At 40.0% G+C, this 24,876-nt stretch overlaps 1 protein-coding gene across 4 annotated transcripts in view; it reads right to left on the bottom strand.

The window, feature by feature from the left end:
- ppm1ba (protein phosphatase, Mg2+/Mn2+ dependent, 1Ba) overlaps window positions 1-22,243 on the bottom strand; it is a 142,816-nt gene extending 120,573 nt beyond the window's left edge. For 2 of the 4 annotated variants that reach the window (XM_072264980.1, XM_072264975.1), the window contains exon 1: window positions 21,905-22,243. The gene's annotated coding sequence lies outside the window, so the exon portion shown is untranslated. The remainder of the gene's footprint in view (window positions 1-21,904) is intronic. The other 2 variants (XM_072264973.1, XM_072264982.1) reach the window with 2 other exon arrangements.
- Between the last annotated feature and the right edge of the window lie 2,633 nt (window positions 22,244-24,876).

Genomic DNA, 24,876 nt, shown 5'->3' with positions numbered 1-24,876 from the left:
CACACACACACACAGATCAAAAGATTGAGAACACATTGCAAGTTTGCCACAGAACAATAAATTAGACCTTTTAATTTTGAGTTCCTCTTTGAATGAGTGGGTAAACCCTCAGTTTGATGCAGTAATAAAAGCGCATTACATTTGGATCTTCATTATCTCATGTGATTTTATCTAAGACAATAACACGGTTCATACAATTAGAGACTATGCTATAATAAAGGGATAGGCGTGCAAATTAGTCAAGGGTTCTTGTAGATGCAGAGGATCACACACAATTAAAAGTAAATGTTGAATGAGATGGCTTTCAGAGTGGAGACACATGTATAAGGCCAATGGAAGATATTAAACCCAAGAAAGTGTCAGCACTTCAGGATGAAGGCTAATTCTGTTCTTTGTAGCATAACTGATTACGCTTTGGAAAAATATGCAAACCCTAAATACATTATTTCCAGGCAGACTATTATCTTAATGAAGACACAGAGCAAATGAGTTAACTATGAGTGTTCTTGAGCATGAAATATCAAAGGTTAGTATGAAGGTGTTCAAGAAATTAAGAAAACAAATGCATTTTGGCCTTTTTCCTCAGAGGCTGGAATTTAAAAAATAGAGAAGTATTGTTACAACTATATAGGCACCTGGACAACAGTTTTGATCACCCTGTTTAAAAAAGATTATACTAGCAATGGAGGCAGTCCAAAAGAGATCATGCTAAAAAGCTCTCATTTTCCCAATACTACCCCAAAGCAATGTTTCTTTCTGCTATGTTACCTTGCTAACCACATTTATCCCAATTGTTTGTTAATTATGAATTATTCATTCTCTGAAGGAGGTAAGTATCAATGTGAGGGAGAAGAATTTACCAAGAAGTGACAACACATTATTTTAAACATATTCTATAATTTATGGGAGTCAAGGAAAATAGGGATAATCCTGAAAATTATAGTCTGATAAACCTCACATCAATTGGAGAGAAACTGTTGGAGAGGATGCTTAGGGATTTCTGAGCTTTTAGAAAAGCAAGGCCTTGTCAGGGACAATGAGCATGACTGCGCAGGACAAATTATATCTCACTAACTTGACAGATCTTTAAGGTGGCATCCAAGGTGACCGATGAGGTCAGAGCAGTGGATGTTGACAACATGGATTAGATGGACTGCAAGTAACACATTTGACAAATCCCTCATTTTAGGCTCATTCAGAACATTAAGATGCATAGGTTTTCTGGATAGACAGAGGATGAAGGGAGACCTGATAGAAGTTTATAAAATTATAAGCAGAGGTAGGAAGACAGCTGGTATCTTTCTCCTAGGGTCAAAATGTTTAATACTAAAGGACGTGCATTTTTGATGAAAGGGGAAAGTTCAAAGAAGATTTATGGGGCAAGTTTATTTTACACAGAGTGGTGGGTGCTAGGTGTGGTGGTGGAGGCAGGTACAATAGAAATGTTTAAGAGGCTCTTCAATAAGCATATGAATATGTAGAGACCAGAGGTTTATGGACCAGATGCATAAGAGACATCAGCTTAATTAGTTCAGCACAACATCTTGGACTGTAGGGCCTGTTCTATTCTTACACAGGGTAACTCCTATTGACAAAGGACAACTGTAAGTTACACATCACCAAGGATCTCACAAGGTCTGTACTTACTGACTGTGCAGTGAAAAAAGCACAACAGTGCCTCTTTCACCTCAGACGTTTGAAGAAGTTTAGCATGAGTCTCCAAATCCTAAGGACTTTCCACAGGGACACAATTGAGAGCATCCTGACTGGCTGCATCACTGCCTGGTATAGGAACTGTACTTCCCTCAATTGCAGAACTCTGCAGAGAGTGGTGCAGACAGCCCAGCACATCTGTGGTTGTGAACTTCCCACTATTCAGAACATTTACAAAGACAGTGGTGTAAAAAGGGTCTGAAGGATCACTGGAGACCAGAGTCACCCCAACCACAAACCGTTCCAGCTGCTACGATCCGTGAAACAGTACTGCAGCATTAAAGCCAGGACCAGCAGCTTCTTCCACCAGGCCATCAGATTGATTAATTCACGCTGATACAATTGTAGTTCTATGCTATATTGACTGTCCTGTTGAACATATTTATTACAAATTACTATAAATTGCACATTTAAATGGGGAAGTGCTGCAAAGATTTTTACTCCTCATGTATGTGAAGGATGTAAGAAATAAAGTCAATTCATGCTACTGAAGTAATCTGTGGCCTTCAAAATTAGTGATCTCAAATGCAACAATATGCCAGATATATTATAAAAGTACAATCCAAATAACATACACAAGAGATAAATACAAATTTGAAGGTACAAGGTGATGAAATTCCTTGAGTCATATTTGCTTTGTGTCTCTTCATCACAGCAATCCTTTGCTACATCCATGAAACTTATAACTGACCAAGACAGTAATTTCAATAAAATACCATTGCTAAATAATCATCCACTGGGAATGGAATTTGTATTTGCCTATTTAAGCTCATCGTGGTTCAAAAATAATTCAGGGTCAACTATGAAAATGGCTCCATACAGCTCAGAAAATTTGGAATCACAGATGACAATACTCAGTGTGAAAAGAAACCACATGTCAGTATTTCAAGGTTTAAGTCAAACAAGGATAAGGAAACTAACTGCTGATTACTATCCCCACCATTATCATTAATCACATAGAATAGCAGTTGGAGGAAGCACAGAAGTATGCAAGGCACAAAACATGTCTCAACTCCTGTCAACCATTAAAAAGGCTCAGTAGCACCAAGTATAACTAAGCTACTTGAATCCCAAATACGAAGCTGCCAGACCAGACCTGCTTCAGGTAGTGGGGAACCAAAACAAGGGAACAGCCCTGTTTAGCTAGAAATGAAAAGCCTGCAGACTAGGCACATAGGTGGTGGCAAAGGAATAATCATGAAGTTTTTTTCCAAAACAATACCTTCTTGTGGACTGTGATAACACCATCTGCTCTATAATGCAGTATAGCCACTATGACAAATGCAACAGAACAAAAACAAATTCAACAGCCCAAATCTGGGCATCTATAAATTCACACTGAGCATAAATACCTGTACAATTGTATTCCAGCACAATGTGTAACCAAGCAAACTGAGCTCCAGCAAACTTCTACTGAATAGAAATATGAACCAACTGAAATCATATCTGATGCATCAGAAGGCAGTCATCATTGCTGAAGTCCAACCATCATAACCCCAAACAACAGTGCTGGAGTTCGTCAGTACACTGTCATGCCTAAAATTTCATTTGGTTTTGACATCTTTCAAAAATCTTGATGTCAGAATTTGTGTTCTTTGCTGATATTTTCTGCTCAGCTCTTAATTTTTCTTTGTTTAAAAAAAATGGCCAGTGATAATAAAGTAGACTGTGCTTCAGTACAGAATCAGAACTTTGTACCAAAGCAAATCCATTCACAGCAACACCCTCCCTCCACTGCTGCACACATTGCAACAGGAAACTGACAGTGAGTGAAGACTTCAAATAAACACTTAAAAATACAACTCCAATCCAATATGAAGTCCCCTTCTACCATCATGACCAAATATCTCAACTTGACTACTGTAGTAAGGTAATCTTTAAAATGATTTCAAAGAATAGACTTCTAACCCACCCAAAGATTGCTATGCATTCTCTTTACAAGCAATTCTTCCTGTTGTTAACAGAATGAAGAGAAACTCAGACCCTTCCATCTTTAGTCAAGTCAGTTACATGAATTCTTCAACTGACTTACCACCTTGCATTACCATCACCAATAGTTATAGTTTATTCCTTTCCGCGCTTGTGGCACACTGAGCGGCAAACTTGCTGTTTCTTTTGCACTTTTGTCTGTTCGACACTCAACCCAGCACAGATAGAAAGCATGCAAGGAGGCAGCCGGATTCAAACCCTGAATCACTCACCTAGAAGTCCAGTGCAGATACCACCCCACCACCAGCTGGCATACCACCAATAGACACCAAGTCAAAATGATCTGCAGCAGAAAATATATCTGACCTACTCCAAGCAAAAATTATCAAGTTCCATCAGGCTTGTGGAAAGTGAACACAGTGACAGTGTAGTGTCCAATCCAGAAGCCAAGACTAACAATCTAGTGATGCAAGTTCAAGACCCACTATGGTAACTAGAACTTAAATTTTGAATTAAACATCCAGAATCAATAAAGAAAACCACAAAATATTCAGAATGCCTTTAAAAAAAAAAGCACACAGCGAATTATTTGCTGAAGGAAATTTATGAACCATGCTTATCTGGTCTGACCTACATACAAATCCAGCCCAACAGCAACAAGGTCAGTTCTGAAATGGCCAAGTAAAGTACTCATTGTATTACTCAATTTGGCTCACCACTATCTTCTCAAAAGGAAATACGAAATGAGCAATAAATGCCGACCTTGTCAGCAACATCCAAGTCTCTGTGGGCTGACAAATGGCAGGCATCTTCTGCATCAGTTAGATTACAGACCTTCAACAAAAGAAATTCCAGTCACTTCTATGAAAGAAATAGCACAAGAGCAGACCACTGACTTCTGCTGATAGCTGGGTCAATCCAATTAACCCCTCTCACCCTACCTGTGGTCCTGTATTCCCCCCCCCCCCAACTACTTATCCATTTCCAATTTGAATATTGGAGCATTTGCCAGCAGCACTCTCCAGATGAGACTTGCTAAATAAACATTTTTTTCCTCTCATGTCATCTCTGACGCTTTTAAAACACTAACTAGAAACCTTCCTGGACCATTCAACACTGGGGTTATACAATTCAGACAATAAAAAAAAACATTCTTCCTGGAGCAAATCATCTACCACCAAGCACCTCTTCTCTTATTTAAAACTTCAAGTTAACCAGTGATGGAATTCAGAACTGGCCAATCCAGCTGGAACAAACGGAAAACCTCACCATAAACCACAACATCAACTTGAAGTATCTGGGCACTGAACTCCATTCATTACAGTTTAATATGAATAGGTTCTACAAGAATACTTCAACAATAATCCCACAGCTCACAATCAAGGGCACAAATACTAGCAGACAATTACTTCCTAGTTACACCATGCTAAGTTGCACCTACACCAGCTTTCTTCATTAACAATGGCTGAGATTTATGGACTACCTCAGCAAATACGATAGTGGTGGTACCATGAATGTACCCTGCAGTTGCTCAAGAAGAGTTCTGTTAACTACAGTTACGCAAGTTTCCTTTTACATGAAATGCTCATGTCTAAAGATCAGATATTTTTCCTCTCATTTTTATGTGGAAAAACAATGGTAAGAAGTTTAGGGCCAAAGAAAATAACATTTACAACTGAGAGCATCCTAACGTACTGTTTCACTGTGTGGTACAGTAACTGTATTGCAGCAGACAGGAGATCTATACAACAGATAATTAAATCTGCCGAGCACATCACCAGTATTAGCCTACCCACTATCAAGGAAATAGAAACAGAAAGGAGTTGGAAAAAGGCCAGCAATATCGTGAAGGATCCCACCCATCCTGCTTTTGGGCTGTTAGTCCCACTCCCAACATGACGCTGCATCCATGCCAGGATCACTAGACTCAAAAAGTGAATTCCCCCCAAGCCATAGGGGCTGATCAATATTGCCACCCATTAACCCAACTTCTTTCTACAGGTCCTGCTTTTATGTTTATATTTACTGCATCTTTATACTTGTGTTTTTTTCATATGCTGCATTGGATCCGAAGTAACAATCATTCTGCTCTCCTTTATACTCCCATAATGAAGAATGACAACAAACAATCTTAAAATCTTGAAATAAAAAGAATCAAGTGTAGAATAATTTACATTATAACTGGGAGGACTGGAAATAATTAACTATTTTCTACATTACAACAATGACCATACTTAAGAAAAGATACTAGAGGATTGGAGGATAGCCAATATTGTCCCACTTTTTTTTTTGAAAAAAGACTTTAAACATAAACCAGGAAATGATAGGATGGCAAGTCTGACATCAGTTTTGGGAAAGTTATTGGAAGGTATTCCAATATCCGAGTATTGGGACCAGATATCTGAGTATTTGGATAGACGTGGACTGATTAAAAGATAGACAGCATGACTTTGTGCGTGGTAGGTCAGATCTAACCAATCTTATAGAGTTGTTCAAGGAAGTTACCATGAAAGTGGATGAAGGCAAGGCAGTGGATGTTGTCTACATGGACTTTAGCAAAGCATTTGACAAGGGCCTGCATAGAAGGTTGGTCAAGAAGGTTCAGTCACTCGGCATTCAAGGTGAGTTAGTAAATTGGATTAGACATTAGATTTGAGGGAAAAGCCAGAGAGTGGTAGTAGATAGTTGTCTCTCTGATTGGAGGCCTGTGACTAGTGGTGTGCCACAGGGATCAGTGCTGGGTACTTCATTGTTTGTCATCTATATCGACGATCTAGATCAGGGGTTGGCAATCTTTTTGCCTCTGTGGGCCGGATCGCGTATTAATGAGCGAACGGTGGGCCAGATAAATGCCATAAAAACTTGAGATATGAGAATTAACCATTTAAATACATTGTTATGTTTTGCCTCAAATTAATGAATAACGCATGCTAGAAAATCATTTGTGCTTAAGGTTGCCTACCCCTGATCTAGATGATAATGTGGTTAACTGGCTCAGCAAATTTGTGGACACCAAGATTGGGAGTGTGGTGGATAGCAAGTAAGGCTATCACGACTTGCAGTGGGATCTGCATCAGCTGGAAAAATGGGCTGAAAAATAGCAGACGGAATTAACGCAGACAAGTAAGAGGTTTTTGCACTTTGGTAGGACCAACCAGGATAGGTCTTACACAGTGAACGATCGGGCACTGAGAAGGGTGGTGGAACAAAGTGATCTGGGAATACAGATCCATAATTCCTTGTAAGTGGCATCACAAACAGATAGGGTTGTAAAGAAAGCTTTTGGCACATTGGCCTTCATAAATCAATGTACTGAATTCAGGAGACGGTATGTTATTTTGTAGTTGTACAAGATGTTGGTGAGGCCTCATTTGGAGTATTGTGTGCAGTTTTGGTCACCTACCTAGAGGAAAGATGTAGATAGGTAGATAGATAGGTAGATAGATAGATAGATAGACAGACTTTATTGATACCGAGGGAAATGGGGTTTCGTTACAGCCGCACCAACCAAGAATAGAGCATAAATATAGCAATACAAAAACCACAAACAATCAAACAACAAAATGCAAACTATGCCAGATGGAAAAAAGTCCAGGACCAGTCTATTGGCTCAGGGTGTCTGACCCTCCACGGGAGGAGCTGCAAGTTCGATGGCCACAGGCAGGAACGACCTCCCGTGCTGCCCAGTGTTGAATCTCGGTGGAATGTGGCCGAAGTCCAACAGTAAAAAATTCAATATCTGGTCTACAAACACGTTCCTCGATCATAATATGACCTGGATTGCACCATCTGTTGTTAACCAGAACAGTAAGCACCCAACTCCTTTACGCTTACTGCTCTCAGTGCACTTCCAGTCAGCCCGAACCGTCTGGAAGCCGTCCATGGAGAAGTTTTGATCGGGTATGTCCTCGTGCAGCCCCGTTCCAGTGAAACACATAACATTGCACTCCTGAAATGTTCTCTGACGCCTGGCTAGTGCCGTGAACTCGTCCATTTTATTACCCACCAAACTCCTCTTCTCCATAAGCCTCTGTTGTCTCGACCCGGTCTTCTTTCCTCGACTTTGAGATCCCCCTCTGCATCCTCTGTGTGTTTTCCTCCAGATTTCAGCAGGGGTGTCCACCGCTCTGCTCGCTAAACCGGCCAGCATTAGTGCAAGCAGCTGGTCCCTGGAATGAACAATGCTTCTGTCCCGCGTGTCGGGATGTAACTATTTCCAGCGCTAAAAACGCAAATAAAACTCTACCAGCATGTTAGAGAGGGTGCAGCTTCGATGCGTTACCGTGAAAAAAAATACAAAAAATAACGTAAGTTAAAAGTAAGAAGAAAAAAGTAAGAATCCGATCGGAACGGCTGTAACAGGCTGCATGCACGACCGGCGCAGGCGCACTATAAATTAGATTGAAAGAGTACAGAGAAAATTTACAAGGATGTTGCTGGGACTGGAGGGCCTGAGTTATAAGGAAAGATTGAATATGTTAGGACTGTATTCCTTAGAATGTAGAAGATTGAGAGATTTGATAAAAATATACAAGATTATGAGGGGTATTAATAGGGTAAGTGCAAGCAGGTTTTTTCCAATGAAGTTGGATGGGACTACAACCTGAGGTCACGGATTAAGGGCAAAAGGTGAAAAGCTGAAGAGGAACACGAGAGGAAACTTCCTCACTCAGAGGATTGTGAAAGTGTGAAACGAGCTGCCAATGCAACTTGCACATGCGAGCTCGATTTTAATGTTTCTGTGAAGTTTGGTTAGGTACATGGATGGTAGAGACATGAAGGGTTATGGCCCCAGTGCAGGTCAATGGAAGCAGGCAGTTTTAACACTTTCAGCATGGATTTGATGGGCCAAAGGGCCTGTTTTGGTGCTGTACTTCTCTATGACTCTAATTAATAGTAAAATACTTTGGAAAATCTTTGGACTATCTTAGATGATAACATCAGACACAAGTAATATTTCAAATGAAAATAAGGAAATGGCAGTAATGTTGAACAACTTTTTTCTTGATCTTCAGAAGAATACCTGACAGCTGGGGCAAATAATACAAAATCAAGTATTCATTAAAATTAATCAAGAAAAAGGGAAAAATATTGACAATAAAAACTGATTATTTACAAAATATTAAGATATCTCTTAAAAATAGGATTTTCAAGGAAGTAAGTGAAGAAATTGATTGGGAAACATACTTTAGATTGCAAAATTGATTTTTTTTATTTAAGAAGATGAGATATCAAGAAGTCATTAACAGTTGAAAGGGACTTAATTATAAACAAGGTCAGTAACTGCTGGAAGAGCTAAACTGCAGATGTACCAGGTACACATCCATTACATCTGCACACTGGACATGCACCAATATGATTACTGACAGAACTGCTCTATGACCGATGCGATGGCATCTGTCATGCACCTGCCCTGACACACCTAGAAAACAAGGATACTTATGTCAGAATGCTGCTTCTGGATTTCAGGACTGTTGTCCTTGATGAACAACTCCTACTCCTCAGTCTAATTACACCACTGTGCAACAGAGTGCTGGACTTCCTAAACAACAGACTTCAGATAATCAGATGCACATCCACTCCTTCCACCCCATCATCCTCAACACCGGTGCCCCCCAGGGCTGTGTGCTGAGCCCTCAGATCACACATGACTGCACGGCCAAACACTTAAGTAACTACATTGTCAAGTTTGCTGAAGTCACGACAGTAGTGGGCTTCATTACCAACAATGATCACACAGCCTACAGAGAGAAGATGGAAGAGGTTGTGGCATGGTGCCAGGCAAATAACCTCTTCCTTAATGTCATCAAGATAAAGGAAACGGTTATCAAGTTCAGGAGAACTCACACCCCTCGGCGACACGACTGTGTGCAATTTCAAACTCCTGGGAGTGCACATCCTACACAATATCTCATGGTTTCAGAACACATCCAACACAATCAAGAAAGCTCACCAATGCCTTTACTTTCTGAGGCAACATAACGCGCACGCCAGGACCACTTTCCTCAAGCAGAAAGGCCAATCAACACCTCCACCCACTAACCCACCCCACCACCGCCATTATCATTTCCTGTCTGAGTCCATTTATGTACAGATATTCCTCTACCTAGCATCACTTTATATACATATAATCAATGTATATACGGCTTAGATTTTAAGCTATCTTAGCTATTATTTATAGTATTTTATGTTATTGTGTTATTTATCATAATGTGTTTTTTACATGCTGCATTGAATCTGGAATAACAATTTCTTCCTTCTCCTTTACACCTGTGGACTGAAAATAACATCAATTTTGAATCTACATCTCTTTAAATCAAACTAAAATAGTAAAAAGAATAGAAAATAAATGCAATACTCAGGTTAGGCAGCATCTCTGCAAACAGAAACACAATCAATGACCTTTCATGAAAAGACCACAAGACAAAGGAGCAGAAGTAGGCCATTCGGCCCATCGAGTCTGCTCCGCTATTTTATCATGAGCTAATCCATTTTCTCCTATTTAGTCCCACTTCCCTGCCTTCTCACCATAACCTTTGATGCCCTGGCTACTCAGATACCTATCAATCTCTGCCTTAAATACACCCAATGACTTGGATCCACTGCTGCCCGTGGCAACAAATTCCATAGATTCACCACCCTCTGACTAAAAAAATTTCTTCACATTTCTGTTCTGAAAGGGCGCCCTTCAATCCTTAAGTCATGCCCTGAAAAAGTGAGGAAGTTAGAAATAAAACAAGTTTTAAAATAAGTTTTCATCAGTTTGAATGAACAATCATTCATTTGATTCATTGGAATTGAAAGATCATTCATTTGAAATTGAATTTCTTTCTCCATAGGTTCTGCCTGACCTGAGTATTTTCCAGAACAGGTTGAGTACCCAGTCCAAAAATCCAAAATCAGAAAACCTCTGAAATCAGAATTTTTGTTTTAACACGGACATGAATGGAAAATTCCACAAGACAGTTACTTGGAAGGTTCCCAGGCAACGTGCAGGTCTCTGCACATCACAGACAGTTCAGGAAAGTGACCTCACAGTAATGAAGTGAAGTTAATGAAAAATAGAAAAATGCTGCATAAAGCAAAAAATGAAAAAAATCAAGTGTATTGAAAGAACAAATTTGTCAGCATCGAAGTGAACATATGCCGCTTAACGGTACGCTGATCATGAAACAAGCAAAGATCTATCACAACCAACTGAAATTTGAAGGTAATTGTGAATATTCAGCAGGTTGGCTCCAGAAATTTAAGAAAAAGCACAGCATTATATTTTTAAAGATAATGCATCTATTAATCACAAAACAGTAGAGAAATTCATAAGCTGATGAAAATCTAACACCAGCACAAGCCTACAAATGCTGATCGTTTTTATACCTTACAAAAAAACTAAAATACAAATAGTGTACTGCAGCCTTTTAATCACAACATGGCATCAGGTATTTTTCTGATGCTGCTGTGCTGCTTTTGTTACCCTGCATATATTATATTTTCATTATATTAATGGTATGTAATAATGTTTACTGTTAAGTACATATGTGCGATGAACAAGTGCAAAACAAAGACTGCTTATCAGTAGCATACAAATTCAGAGTCTGAAACTATGGTGATCCCAAGCTATCTCATTTTTTATTCCAAAATCTGAAAATATCAAAATCCCAAACCCTTCCGGCCCTAAGCATTTCGGATAAAGGGTATTTAACATGTATTTTGTTTCTATTTATATTTGATGTCTTAAGTATTGCTTAACTTCTCAACAACCCTTAAGAGCCTCTGTTTCTCTCTCTGATAGGATTTCCATTTGCACCCTTTCTCTTTGTTCACCTTCACTGGTTTCTATAACATCTTCGTTTTTGGTAATTTATTAAAATTCATTTTCATAGCTGTATCTCTTTTTTTTAAAGTTAGCTCTCACTTTTTCCACGTACATTCAAACTAAAACTTCACCGCACAGATTTTAGATTAGTAAATACATTCCGCCTTTCTAGAATCACCATTCCCATTGCATCTCTAATGAAAACAATGCATCGGTTCCCATCCTCTGACATTCTCAGAGTCTTGCTCTTGCTCAAAGGTTTTCTGGTCCCACATCCTTTGCCTTTGCCACATCCAATCATTAAGTTAAGACTTCTTATTTTCCTCCTATCAGGAGGCATGAGAGAGGAGCTGACCAAGGTTGATTAGAAGAGAGAACTAGCAGAGATGATGGTACAACAGTAATGGCTGGAGTTTCTTTGAGTAATTTGGAAGATACAGCATCAGTTCATCCCAAAGAGAAGTCAAAGACGACATAAAAGGAAAAGAGAATGCATACAATATAGCAAAACTTAATGGGAAACAAGAGTTAAAAACAACTCCACTATGGACAGTACCAAGTCTGCTTTGAGATGGGGATGGTTGGGCATGTGACTGGCAATCACATTCTTAAAAACCCAGAGCTGCAGAAATGCCAACAGAAGCTCCAAAGATCTCAACGCTGGGAAAGGGAGGATCTTTGCCTTGAAGACGTATGAAGTCATGAGGTAAAAATGGAAACCAGAGGGCCAATTAACCTTCAGCCCAGGACTGAGGACTCCGGCGAGCTGCTGTCGCCAGTCAGTGCAGTAGGGGTGATAGGAGACACTAGCAGCATGCCAGAAATACAAGAGTTGACAAGTGACCAGCAAGGGAATTTTTGCTATTACTCAGGAAAAAGTGCTGGGGAAGATGAAAGCTATGACGGCAGGCAAATTACCTGGACCAGATAGACTGCTCCATAGCATTTTGAAAGAAGTAGCTTAATAAAAAGATTGTGAAGGTATTAATCGTGATTGTTCAAGAATCACAGTATTCTGCAATGGTTCCATAGGAACAGAAGAGTCACAAAATGTCACTCCACTCTAGGAAGAGAGGAAAGCAAAAGACAAGGAATTATAGGCCAGTTAGCCTGACTTCAGCAGTTCGCAAGATGTTAGAGTCCATTATTAAGGATGAGGATGAGGCCCAAGTCAGCATCGTTTCCTTAAGGGGAAATCTTACCTGACAAATCTTTTGGAATTCTTAGAGAAATAACAGGTAAGACAGACCAAGAAGAGTCTGTGGATGTTGTATACTTGGATTTTCAGAAGGTCTGACAAAAATGTCATACATGAATCTACCACACAAAATGAGATTACGTGGTATTACAGAAAATATACTAACCCGGACAGAAGATTGGCTAACTGGCAGAAAGCAAAGGGTAGGAATAAAGGGGGCCTTTTCTCGTTAACAATATGGATGAGGGAATTGATGGCTTTATGGCCATGTTTGTGATGATACAAAAAATAGGTGGAGGGGCAGGTAGAGTTGAGGAAGCAGGGAGTCCACAGAAAGACTTAAAACAAATTAGGAGAATGGGCAAAGAGGTGACAGATGGAATACAGTGCAGGGAAATGTGTGGTCATGCACTTTGGTAGAAGGAAAGACAGACTAATTTCTAAACAGAAAACAATTTCTGAAATCAGATTTGCAAAGGGATTTGAGAGCCCGTGTGCAAAATTCCCTTAATGTTAATTTGTAGGTTGAGTTGATATTAAGGAAGGAAAATGCATATTAGCTTTCATTTCAAGAGGATTGGAATATAAAAACAAGGATGTACTGTTGAGACTTTATAAAGCATTGGACAGACCACGTTTGGAGTATTGTTGGCAGTTTTGAGCCTCAGATCCAAGAAAGAAGGGTCCAGAGGTGATTACAAGAATTAACCTGGGAATGAAAGAGTTAACATACGAGGAGTATTTGACACCTCTGGGCATGTGCTCATTGGAGTTTGGAAAAATGAGGCAGAATCTCATTGAAACCTACCAACTATTGAAAGGTCGACAAAGAGTAGAAGTGGAGAGGATATGCCCAATAGTGGGATAGTCCAGGATTACAGGGCATAGACTCAGAATACAAGGATGTCCCTTTAGAACAGAGATGGGGAGGAATTTCTTTACCCGCAAATTCTTCGTAGTTTGTATCTTGTGTGAAATTATTTAAATTTCACTCTCAGCCGTTTCTGGCATCTCCAAGCTTGAGTGCTTACAACCGTAGTGAACAAAACAGTTCCAAATTATCTTTCTGCTCATTTCTCACCGACTATCAGTGACAAAAAAAATCCCTGCTTTATGAATACAAATTTAACTGATGCTATTTAAAAACTATTTGCTCTAAGCATGGTGTAGTGTTTAATGGTTACACAAGTTCATGTGACCAACGCTAGTTAGAAACTTCAGCAACAGTTTCCTGTCCCAATTAAGGGGCATAGTGTTCCAAATAAACAAAGGAACATCCAGCAAGCAGCTGCTCCGAATAACCAATCACCCAATTAACCAGAATCCACCATATATGTACAACTTATAATGTGCATTGTTTGTACCTATATGCCAGTGATGCTGCTGCGAGTTTTTCCACAGTACTGTACCTCACCCATACATGTGCACATGACAACAGAGTCTACTTGACTTGTGATGAACTTATCAAGAAATGCAGAGTTGGGGGTGAATACATGAAGATAACAGCAGGGTGAAAATGACAATGATGAAACTTCCCAGTCAGTAGAAAGTGGGACTGATACAATCATCAACACGATAGAAAAATGGGTGAGAAAAGGGAACCAATTAGGACTGCAACACGGAATATTCCACATATCTCACAAAGACAGCAATATCTTGAAACCATATACATTGACAAAGCAACATCTTATACTTGGACAAGCTTGTGAGAACAAGTCCAATCATGAGGAAGTGTGCACTTAGGATGGAAATGATTGAGCCATACATGAACAGGACAATATGTTTAAGACAGACTGGATGAAGAGGACAAAGGGAGTTAGATATTTGTGATTAAAATATGAATTGGGATCAGGGAGCTAAAAATCTTTAAGTAAAGATGGGATCAAAATTGGAAAGAAATTGAGCAAATACTTAAAATAATTAATTTAGGAAGAAATGTATTCCATGCAATAAGAACATATTGATGCAAATAAAAGACAGGAATACCTGTGAAGACTATTTTTGATCTGGTCCATTATTTGTACACATTTTCTCAACAAATTAATTCAATCAAATACTCTTCACAAATCTGCATTTGGTCTACATTTTGTATAATTTCATTCTTCCTTTTGCACACGAGGAAGTTGACTGGAATCAGAGAGCTGTTGTTGCAGAGGAGGCAGCTACTTAGCTCATCATCCATGCAAACTCCTAACGCGCAATCCTGAGATAATATTCCACAGCTCTTTCAAATTTGCAAATTACTTTTCATCAAGGGCCTATCTAGTTCCCTCCCTCACTAGTCGTGCTGGCAGTGAGCTCCAAAACTATTTTATCCTTCACATCTCCTTACATGTACATAAGAAATCAAGATTTCAAGGAGACCACACGACCCCTCAACCTGATCCACCATTAATTCTCATTATGACCAATTTGCTCCAGGCCTCAGCTTCTCGTTCCTTAATCACTGATATTTCAAAAAAAAACTTTGCTCTCCCCTTTCATACATTTAATGATCTAGACTCCATAAATATGCAGGATACAAATTCCAGAAAATCACTACCATGTACAAGAAGTAATTATTATGCATCTCAGCTTTAAATCACTGTCCCTCATTTTATAACTACATCCTCTTGTTTGTGACTATTTCTCTCTTGAAGACATCTCAATATCCACCTTGTTGTGGCCCTTAGAGTTTTATGTTTCATTAAAATTATTCCTTATTTTTAACTCAAAGAATCAAGTTATTTCTTTGGCCAATTATGATCTGGGAATTAGCCTAGAGAATCCGTTTTGAAGTGCCTCCAATGCTACTGTATTATTACTTAACATAGGAATCAAAACCCTGTACAGTTCTCCAGGTATGGTCTAACACCCTTGACAAATGGAACAATATTTCCCTTTTTCAAAATGTCAAATGCCTTGCAATAAAAGTCAATATGTCATTTACCTTCCATACTTTTTGTAATTCATGCACAAGAACTTCTGGAACCTTCTGTATTCCAAAAGGAAGTGGCTGAGGCAGACACATAACAACATTTAAAGATAAGAAAGGTTGATATGGACCAAATGCAGACAAAAGAGACTAGCTTAAATTCTTTGGCTAACCAGTGGGTCTAAAGGGGCTGTTTCCATGCTTTATGACATGCTATTTCACTCATTTACATCTTCATTTTGAAAATAGTATGCCTTTTCATTCCTATCGATGTGCATTTTTTCCACACTTTCCTACATTAAACTCCATTTGTCAAGTTTCCATCCACTGAATTTGTAGTCTGTTGTACATTCCAAGTATCCTCATCACAAAGTGCCTCCCTACCTATTTTTAAGTTGTCAGCAAACTTGGATATGTTACATACTGCTCCCTTCTTCAGGTCATTAATATAATTAGTAATTAATTAGGGGCTAAAAACCAGCCCTTGGGGCACCCCAATAGTTAAAACCTTCCTGCTTGAAAAAGATACATTTACTCTTAGTTTTAGTCAAAATTTTAAACCTGTGTCTTCATCTACCAACCAATGGGAACAGTTTCACTCTAATTTCTTACCCCACCCCCACCACACAAAAAAGTCAAGATCTTGCACATCTCTATTTATCCTTTACATTACTCAAGTGGAAGGACCTTTTCTTTATCAGTATGACCATGTGGCTGGTTGTATTGTTTATTTTGAGATTTGGGAGTCACTGGCAAAACTAGCCAGCATTCAATGCTTACACTTAAATGTCCTCAGGTAAGTGGTCATGTGCTGAGCTCTGATGCAGCACTCCTTGAAAATGATAAACTTACAAAGTTATTTTTCCAAGTCTGTATGCTGTAAAACTTGGAAGAAAACATGTAGTAGATATTATCCCACACAGCTGAAGCTCATCCCCCTGGATAATAAAGGTCACGTTTCTCTGAATTTTTTTTCCTATGCATGCTTTTAGCCCTTACCTTTCTTACTAAATTTAGGAAACCAAAACTGAAGACAATATATCAGCGAGTATTCATGAGATCCCTAGTTTATTTCCCTAGTATGAATCCTCAATCCCACGTGCTTTTCTAATTATTGCATATTTACCCAGCTTCCACTGCTCCTGTTTACATTTCAGAACCGCGTCATTTGATTTACTTCATCTCTCTTCACTCCTACTGCAAAACGTATCATAAGACCACAAGACAGAGGAGCAGGATTAGGCCATCTGCCCCATCAAATCTGCTCCACCATTCAATCATGGCTGATCCTTTTTTCTATCTCCTCCTCAACCCCAGTTCCCGGCCTTCTCCCCGTAACCTTTGATGCCATGTCCAATCAAGGACCTATCAATCTCTGCCTTAAATACACCCAATGATCTGGCCTTCACAACTGCAACAAATTCCACAAATTCACCACCCTTTGGCTAAAAAAATTTCTCTAGATCTCTGTTTTGAAAAGGCACCCTTCTATCCTGAGGCTGTGCCCTCTTGTCCTAAGCTCTCCCACCATAGGAAAGATCCCTTCCACATCTACTCTGTCTAGGCCTTTCAACATTCGAAACATTTCAATGAGATCCCCACTCATCCTTCTGAATTCTAGCAAGTACAGAGCCAGAGCCATCAAACGTTCCTCATATGATAATCCTTTCATTCCTGGAATCATCCTTGTGAACCTCCTCTGGACCCTCTTCAATGCCAGCACATCTTTTCCAAGATGAGGGGCCCAAAACTGTTCACAACATTCAAGGTAAGGCCTCACCAGTGCCTTAAAAAACCTCAGCAATACATCCTTGCTCTTGTATTCTAGACCTCTTGAAATGAATGCTAACATGGCATTTGCCTTCCTCACCACCGACTCAACCTGCAAGTTAACCTTCATAGTGTTCTGCACAAGGACTCCAAAGTCCTTCTGCATCTCAGATTCCTGGATTTTCTCCCTATTTAGAAAATAGTCCGCACATTTATTTCTATTACCAAAATGCATGACCATGCATTTTCCAACATTGTATTTCACTTGCCACTTTCTTGCCCATTCTCCTAATCTGTCCAAGTCCTTCTGCATCCTACCTGTTTCCTCAACACTACCTGCCCCTCCACCAATCTTCGTATCATTGGCAAACTTGGCAACAAAGCCATCTATTCCATCTTCTAAATTATTTATATACAGCATAAAAATAAGGGGTCCCAACACTGACCGCTGAAGAACACCACTGGTCACTGGAAACCAACCAGAAAAGGATCCTTTTATTCCCACTCGCTGCCTCCTTCCAATCTGCCATTGTTCTAACCAACTTTGTAACTTTCCTGTAGTACCATGGGCTCTTAACTTGGTAAGCAGCCTCATGTTTGACACCTTGTCAAAGGCCTTCTGAAAGTCCATATATACAACATCCACTGAATCCCCTTTATCTATCCTACTTGTAATCTCCTCAAAGAATTCCAACAGGTTTATCAGGCAGGATTTTCCTTGAAGGAAACCATGCTGACTTGGTACTATCTTATCCTGTGTCACCAAGTACTCCATCACCACATCCTTAACAATTGACTTTAACATCTTCCCAACCACTGAGGTCAGGCTAATCGGTCTATAATTTCCTTTCTGCTGCCTTCCTCCTTTCTTAAAGAGTGAAGTAACATTTGCAATTTTCCAGTCCTCTGGCACTATGCCGGAGTCCAATTATTTTTGAAAAATCATTTCTAATGCTACCACAATTTCCAACGCTACCTCTTTCAGAACCCTAGGGTGCAGTTCATCTGGTCTGGGTGACTTATGTACCTTTTAAGTCTCTCAGCTTTTTGAGCACCTTCTCTCTTGTAACAATAACTGCACACACTTCTCTTCCTTCACACACTACAACATCAGGCATACTGTTAGCATCTTCCACAGTGAAGACAGACGCAAAATACTCATTTAGTTCATCAGCCATCTCTTTGTCCAGAATTGCCTCATTTTCAAGTGGTCCTATATCCACTCTTATTACTCGTTTCAGGCTGATACAGATAAAGCGCACAACTGCTTTCAAGGTCAGTACAGTCAACAAAGATGCCCTCATGCATTTAAAAGAATTATCGCTGCTTAAAACTGACGGAAACAATGCCAATTTGGGACAGATTCGTCCAAGGATACAAGAGTGTTTAAGGACATGGGCTTTTAAAACTCCCAATACCGACTATCTTGCTGGCAAACATGCAGCCTCTTGTGAATAAAATCAGTGATCTCAGAGCTAGGGCACTGAATCAGAGGGCCATTAGGACTGAGTGTGTCCTTTGTTTCATGATTCAGATCGGCAGGTTTACTATACACCATCAGGATAGATCTATAGAGTCTCTCAAAAGCAGAGGTGGAGGAGAATGCCTCATGATCACTCTTCTTGGTGCACAAATATATCAGTGCTGTCCCAATTCTGCTCACCAGACCTGGAATATCTAGCAGTTAAGTGCCATCCTATTTACCTATCGCGGGAGATTTCCGGGATCATTTTGGTAGCGGTATACATTCCACCTCAAGCCAATGTCAATCACGCTTTAGATGACCTGAGCAATGGGATCAACATGCACGAAACAGTGCACCCTAACGTCTTCACCATCATTTTGGGGGATTTTAACCAGGCCAGTCTGAAAAACTCACAAAGCAATTACCATCAATAAATCACTTGCAATACTAAAGGAAACAACGCACTGGACCATCACTACACCACCATCAAGAATGCTTACTGTGCTATTCCACACCCTCACTTCAGGAAGTCTGATCATCTGGCTGTACTTCTACTCCCTGAGTATAGGCAGAGACTGAAGACTGCAGCACCAGCAGTGAGGACCAAGAAGGTTTGGACAAGGGAAGCACAGAGACGCCTACAGGACTGCTTTGAATCGGTGGACTGGACAGTATTCAGTGATTCAGCTTCGAATCCGGATGAGTATGGTGCAGTTGTTACTGACTTCATTAAAACCTGTCCGGATGAGTGAATGACTTACTGTACATTCCCAAACCAAAAGCTGTGGATGAACCAGCTGCTGAAGGCTAGATCTATGGCATTCAAGTCTGGCGACTCAGGTCTGTATCAGGAAACCAAGTATGATTTGCGGAGGGCTATTTCAAGGGCAAAGAGACAATTTCAAACAAGGTTGGAGGCGGCATTAGATATACGACAACTCTGGTAGGGTTTGCAAGACATTACTTCTTACAAAGTGAAACCCAACAGCATGAATGGCAGCGATGCTTCACTACCAGATGAACTCAACGCCTTCTATGCCCACTTTGAAAGGGAGAACACAACTACAGCTGTGAAGATGCCTGCTGCACCTGATGACCCATGATCTCTGTCTCAGAAGCCGATGTTAGGTTGTTTATAATGAGGGTGAACTCTCACAAGGCGGAAGCACCAGAGTACCTGGTAAGGCTCTGAAAGCCTGTGCCAATCAACTGGTGGGAGCATTCAAGGACATTTTCAACCTCTTACTGCTACAGGCAGAAGTTCCCACTTGTTTCAAAAAGGCAACAATTATACCAGTACCTAAGAAGAATAATGTGAGATGCCTTAATGACTACCACCTGGTAGCGTTCACATCTACAGTGATGAAATGGTTTGAGAGGTTGGTCATGACTAGACTGAATTCCTGCCTCAGCAAGGACCTGGACCTATTGCCATAACAGGTCAATGGCAGACACAATCTCAATGACTCTTCACACAGCCTTAGACCACCTGGACAATACAAACAACTACGTCAGGATGCTGTTCATTGATTATACCTCAGCATTTAATACCATCATTCCCACGATCCTGACCAAGAAGTTGCAGAAAATAATGGAGCTTGGAAAAATAGAGGGCTATGGGTAACCCTAGGTAATTTCTAAAGTAAGCACATGTTCAACACAGCATTTTCGGCTGAAGGGCCTGTATTGTGCTGTAGGTTTTTTTATGTTTCTGTGTTTCTAAAAGTAGTGGAGTTAGTGCACTGTTCTGGCTAAGAAATCTTTACAACTTATCATGTTGCTGCTTTCATCATTAGAAGAGGGCTTGAACTTCAAAAGTAATACATTGGGAGCAAAATACTTTGGAACATTCTAAGATAATAGGCTCCACATAAAAGTAGGATTTTTCCTATTCTCCTGAACCGTATATAAACTTGCAACTTCTCAGCAGGCAAGCATTCCACTTCAAAACATTTTCTTAGCATCTATGCTGCTTTCTTACTTTTAGCTCAATTGATTTATTTGAAATATACTTCCTTTTTATGCACTTATTTACAAAAGAGGCTCTTCCATACCTTCATCAGGTATATCTACAGTCCTGCTACTACTTTGAATTACAAGAATCAAAACTTAAAACTGAACACATATTACATTTCCTACTGAGTTTCACTAAAACCTTGAAAATGCAAAAAGAAACAAACCTGATTTAGTAGACAAATTGAACTGAAATAATTAATTAACTGGAAGAAATAAACAAAAATTCAATTAAGAGAAACCCAATACAACAAATATACAAAGATGGACCATTAATGATGACAACAAAATATTTTGGAATATTCAAAACTAAACAATATTATTTCGTAAAATATATCAAATGTTACTAAGTTTCTCAGAACCCAAAGATAACAATTTCAAGGACATGACAGGGACATCTTTTATAACAAAAATACATGAATTACATATTCGTTCGGATGTTTGCAGCTAAAAATAAAAATACATTTTAAACTAAATCTAGAGGGCACACAACACATTTAATATCATATTAAAATCACTAAAAAGATGGGGAAAACGAGAGACGTATCTTGCTCCTATTACAGCATTATTCTCATTTAAAGACTTGTTTGAAATGCTTTAAATGAGAATAATTAAACAATAATAATACATTTAACTGTCAAATAGAAATCTGAGACTATTTTGCACAAGAGACCGACAATGACCTTTTGTCATGCCCCAGTCTACCTGCTCGTCAGTTAAAGGGGCTAATATTATTTTAAGTCAACACATTATAAATTTAAAAGATTATTTACTAGAAATAGCTTTATTTCGTGTATGTGTGCACGTTTTGACAACCGGCGAATTTATGAAGTTGGAATCTGCTCGTCATGCTTTTATCTATGAAACCATATGATGAAACAAACACTCCTAAACAGAAATAATTGTGTGGGCCTAAGCCTTTTTACAAGCCCTGACCTCCAGTGAGAGAATCGGGCCGGGAGGAGGAGGAGTGACGGGGAGGTGAGGAGAGAGAAGCGAAGAGGATACCATGGTGAAGGGCTGGGAAAGAAGAGGGTAGACACACATCGACACGGAGACTCTCCCAATTATTTAAACACGACTACTTACGGATCTCTTTTTTTCCTGCCTCCGTTGTTTTCCCGATTTCAGATTTACACACAAGGTTAATTCTTATTTTAAAATATTTTCTTCAGAATACCAGTTTATACAGTATTGTCACTCATTAGTGCCTGCAGCTCACAGCAGCGGACATTTTCAGACATTTTAATGACGTCTTAGACGGACATCAAATATGATTTTTTTAAAAAAACAAGTGAGGGTCGAAAAAGAAACAGACGCCACCACCGCTCATTCCATTGAGTTAGCGCTTGGGCAGGCACGTCCAACAAACTATGTAATCAAAGTTGTTATGTGATAGATGTATTTCGCCTTTCCCTCCCGCCCCAAAAAGCCGGAAATTGGTGCAGAACCTTTAGTCAACCCATTTTTATCGTCAACCACATAATTTATTTAGCCTTTCTAAATCCCGGCTCCTTTTCAAAACTCTGTTCATCATTGGTGAAAATGCGTCAGACTTCCTTGACGATTGGATAACATACATGTCAATCAACTGTTTCGCTGTGTAAATTATCTTCGTCCGCCTGATAACTTTGAGGCGATTTGTACCCGGATGTTACTGGGATGAAATCACCAGTAGCCAATACGAGTCGATGATGTCAGTCTTACAACAATAATTTCTTTTTCCCACCATCTCTCACCTGTTTAAGTATGTGTGTCGTAACATTTTTTAAAAACTCATTTATGTTGAAGTCTGAGTACATCTAAAATTTGAGATTATGTATTTTTGCGAATTGCACTCTTACATTTTTGTCAATAGCTTTTTGGTTTCAGATGCGTGACGCGTTGACGTTCTATTTTTAGGTCATGCTGAAGCAGCCAAAGGCAATTGCAGCTCACAGCTCTGAGTGTTTTCAACTAATGTGGTATCAACCACTTTCTCGACTGGATCACAACAATTTTAAATGTTCATCAAAGTTATTTTATTATTGTTATGATCCTGACATTTCCATTTACAAATTCCTTCAAGGATAGAAAATGTGCCATTTTCAATATCGCATGTTAAATCATTGTTATTTTAAGGCTCTAGCAGTTTAAGGATTTCATCATGTGACCGACTGCTTTCTGATTTGCAACATGGTTTTTTTGTGATTTGTCATAATTATCTGTCCCTGGAAGAAATTGCAATTTTGAAATTTTATGGTTTTAATTTATGTAACTAAGTACCCTGGTTAGCTTGAATTACCGACTCTTCCACTATGTGAGGGAAATACTGAGACAGTTTCTGTAGTGATATTGATGAAACCAGAAAATGTTGATAATGGAAGATTGAACGGTACTTCCCAATTGGAACAATATGTGAATGTGGACAGAGCCTGAACTGTGTGGTTTAAGTAAAACATATAAAAAGACTTGAATCTAAAAACGCAAGCACAAGGAAATCTGCAGATGCTGGAATTTCAAGCAACACACATAAAAGTTGCTGGTGAACGCAGCAGGCCAGGCAGCATTTCTAGGGAGAGGTACAGTCGACGTTTCGGGCTGAGACCCTTCGTCAGTACTAACTGAAAGAAGAGCTAGTAAGAGATTTGAAAGGGGGAGGGGGAGATCCAAAATGATAGGAGAAGACAGGAGGGGGAGGGATGGAGCCAAGAGCTGGACAGTTCATTGGCAAAAGGGATATGAGAGGATCATGGGACAGGAGGCCTAGGGAGAAAGAAAAGGGGGAGGGGGGAGAAAGAAAAGGGGGAGGGGGGAGAAAGAAAAGGGGGAGGGGGGGAGAAAGAAAAGGGGGAGGGGGGGAGAAAGAAAAGGGGGAGGGGGGGAGAAAGAAAAGGGGGAGGGGGGGAAAAAGCCCAGAGGATGGGCAAGGGGTATAGTGAGAGGGACAGAGGGAGAAAAAGGAGAGAGAGAAAAATAATATATAAATATATATATAAAATAACCGATGGGGTACGAGGGGGAGAAAGGGCATTAACGGAAGTTAGAGAAGTCAATGTTCATGCCATCAGGTTGAGGCTACCCAGATGGAATATAATTTTTATTAACGACCTGGATGTGGGGGTAGAAGGGTGGGTTGGCAAGTTTGCAGACGACACAAAGGTTGGTGGTGTTGTAGATAGTGTAGAGGATTGTCGAAGATTGCAGAGAGACATTGATAGGATGCAGGAGTGGGCTGAGAAGTGGCAGATGGAGTTCAACCCGGAGAAGTGTGAGGTGGTACACTTTGGAAGGACAAACTCCAAGGCAGAGTACAAAGTAAATGGCAGGATACTTGGTAGTGTGGAGGAGCAGAGGGATCTGGGGGTACATGTCCACAGATCCCTGAAAGTTGCCTCACAGATGGATAGGGTAGTTAAGAAAGCTTATGGGGTGTTAGCTTTCATAAGTTGAGGGATAGAGTTTAAGAGTCGCGATGTAATGATGCAGCTCTATAAAACTCTGGTTAGGCCACACTTGGAGTACTGTGTCCAGTTCTGGTCGCCTCACTATAGGAAGGATGTGGAAGCATTGGAAAGGGTACCGAGGAGATTTACCAGGATGCTGCCTGGTTTAGAAAGTATGCATTATGATCAGAGATTAAGGGAGCTAGGGCTTTACTTCTTGGAGAGAAGGAGGATGAGAGGAGACATGATAGAGGTGTACAAGATAATAAGAGGAATAGATAGAGTGGATAGCCAGCGCCTCTTCCCCAGGGCACCACTGCTCAATATGAGAGGACATGGCTTTAAGGTAAGGGGTGGGAAGTTCAAGGGGGATATTAGAGGAAGGTTATTTACTCAGAGAGTGGTTGGTGCGTGGAATGCACTGCCTGAGTCAGTGGTGGAGGCAGATACACTCGTGAAGTTTAAGAGACTACTAGGCAGGTATATGGAGGAATTTAAGGTGGGGGCTTATATGGGAGGCAGAGTTTGAGGGTCGGCACAACATTGTGGGCCGAAGGACCTGTATTGTGCTGTACTATTCTATGTTCTGTGTTCTATAAGGTGGTGTTCCTCCAACCTGAGTTGAATCAGTGGATT

The sequence above is a fragment of the Mobula birostris genome, chromosome 8 (genome assembly GCF_030028105.1).
Source record: "Mobula birostris isolate sMobBir1 chromosome 8, sMobBir1.hap1, whole genome shotgun sequence".
Taxonomy (NCBI): Eukaryota; Metazoa; Chordata; class Chondrichthyes; order Myliobatiformes; family Myliobatidae; genus Mobula; species Mobula birostris.
This window is presented reverse-complemented; position numbering and strand designations above follow the sequence as displayed.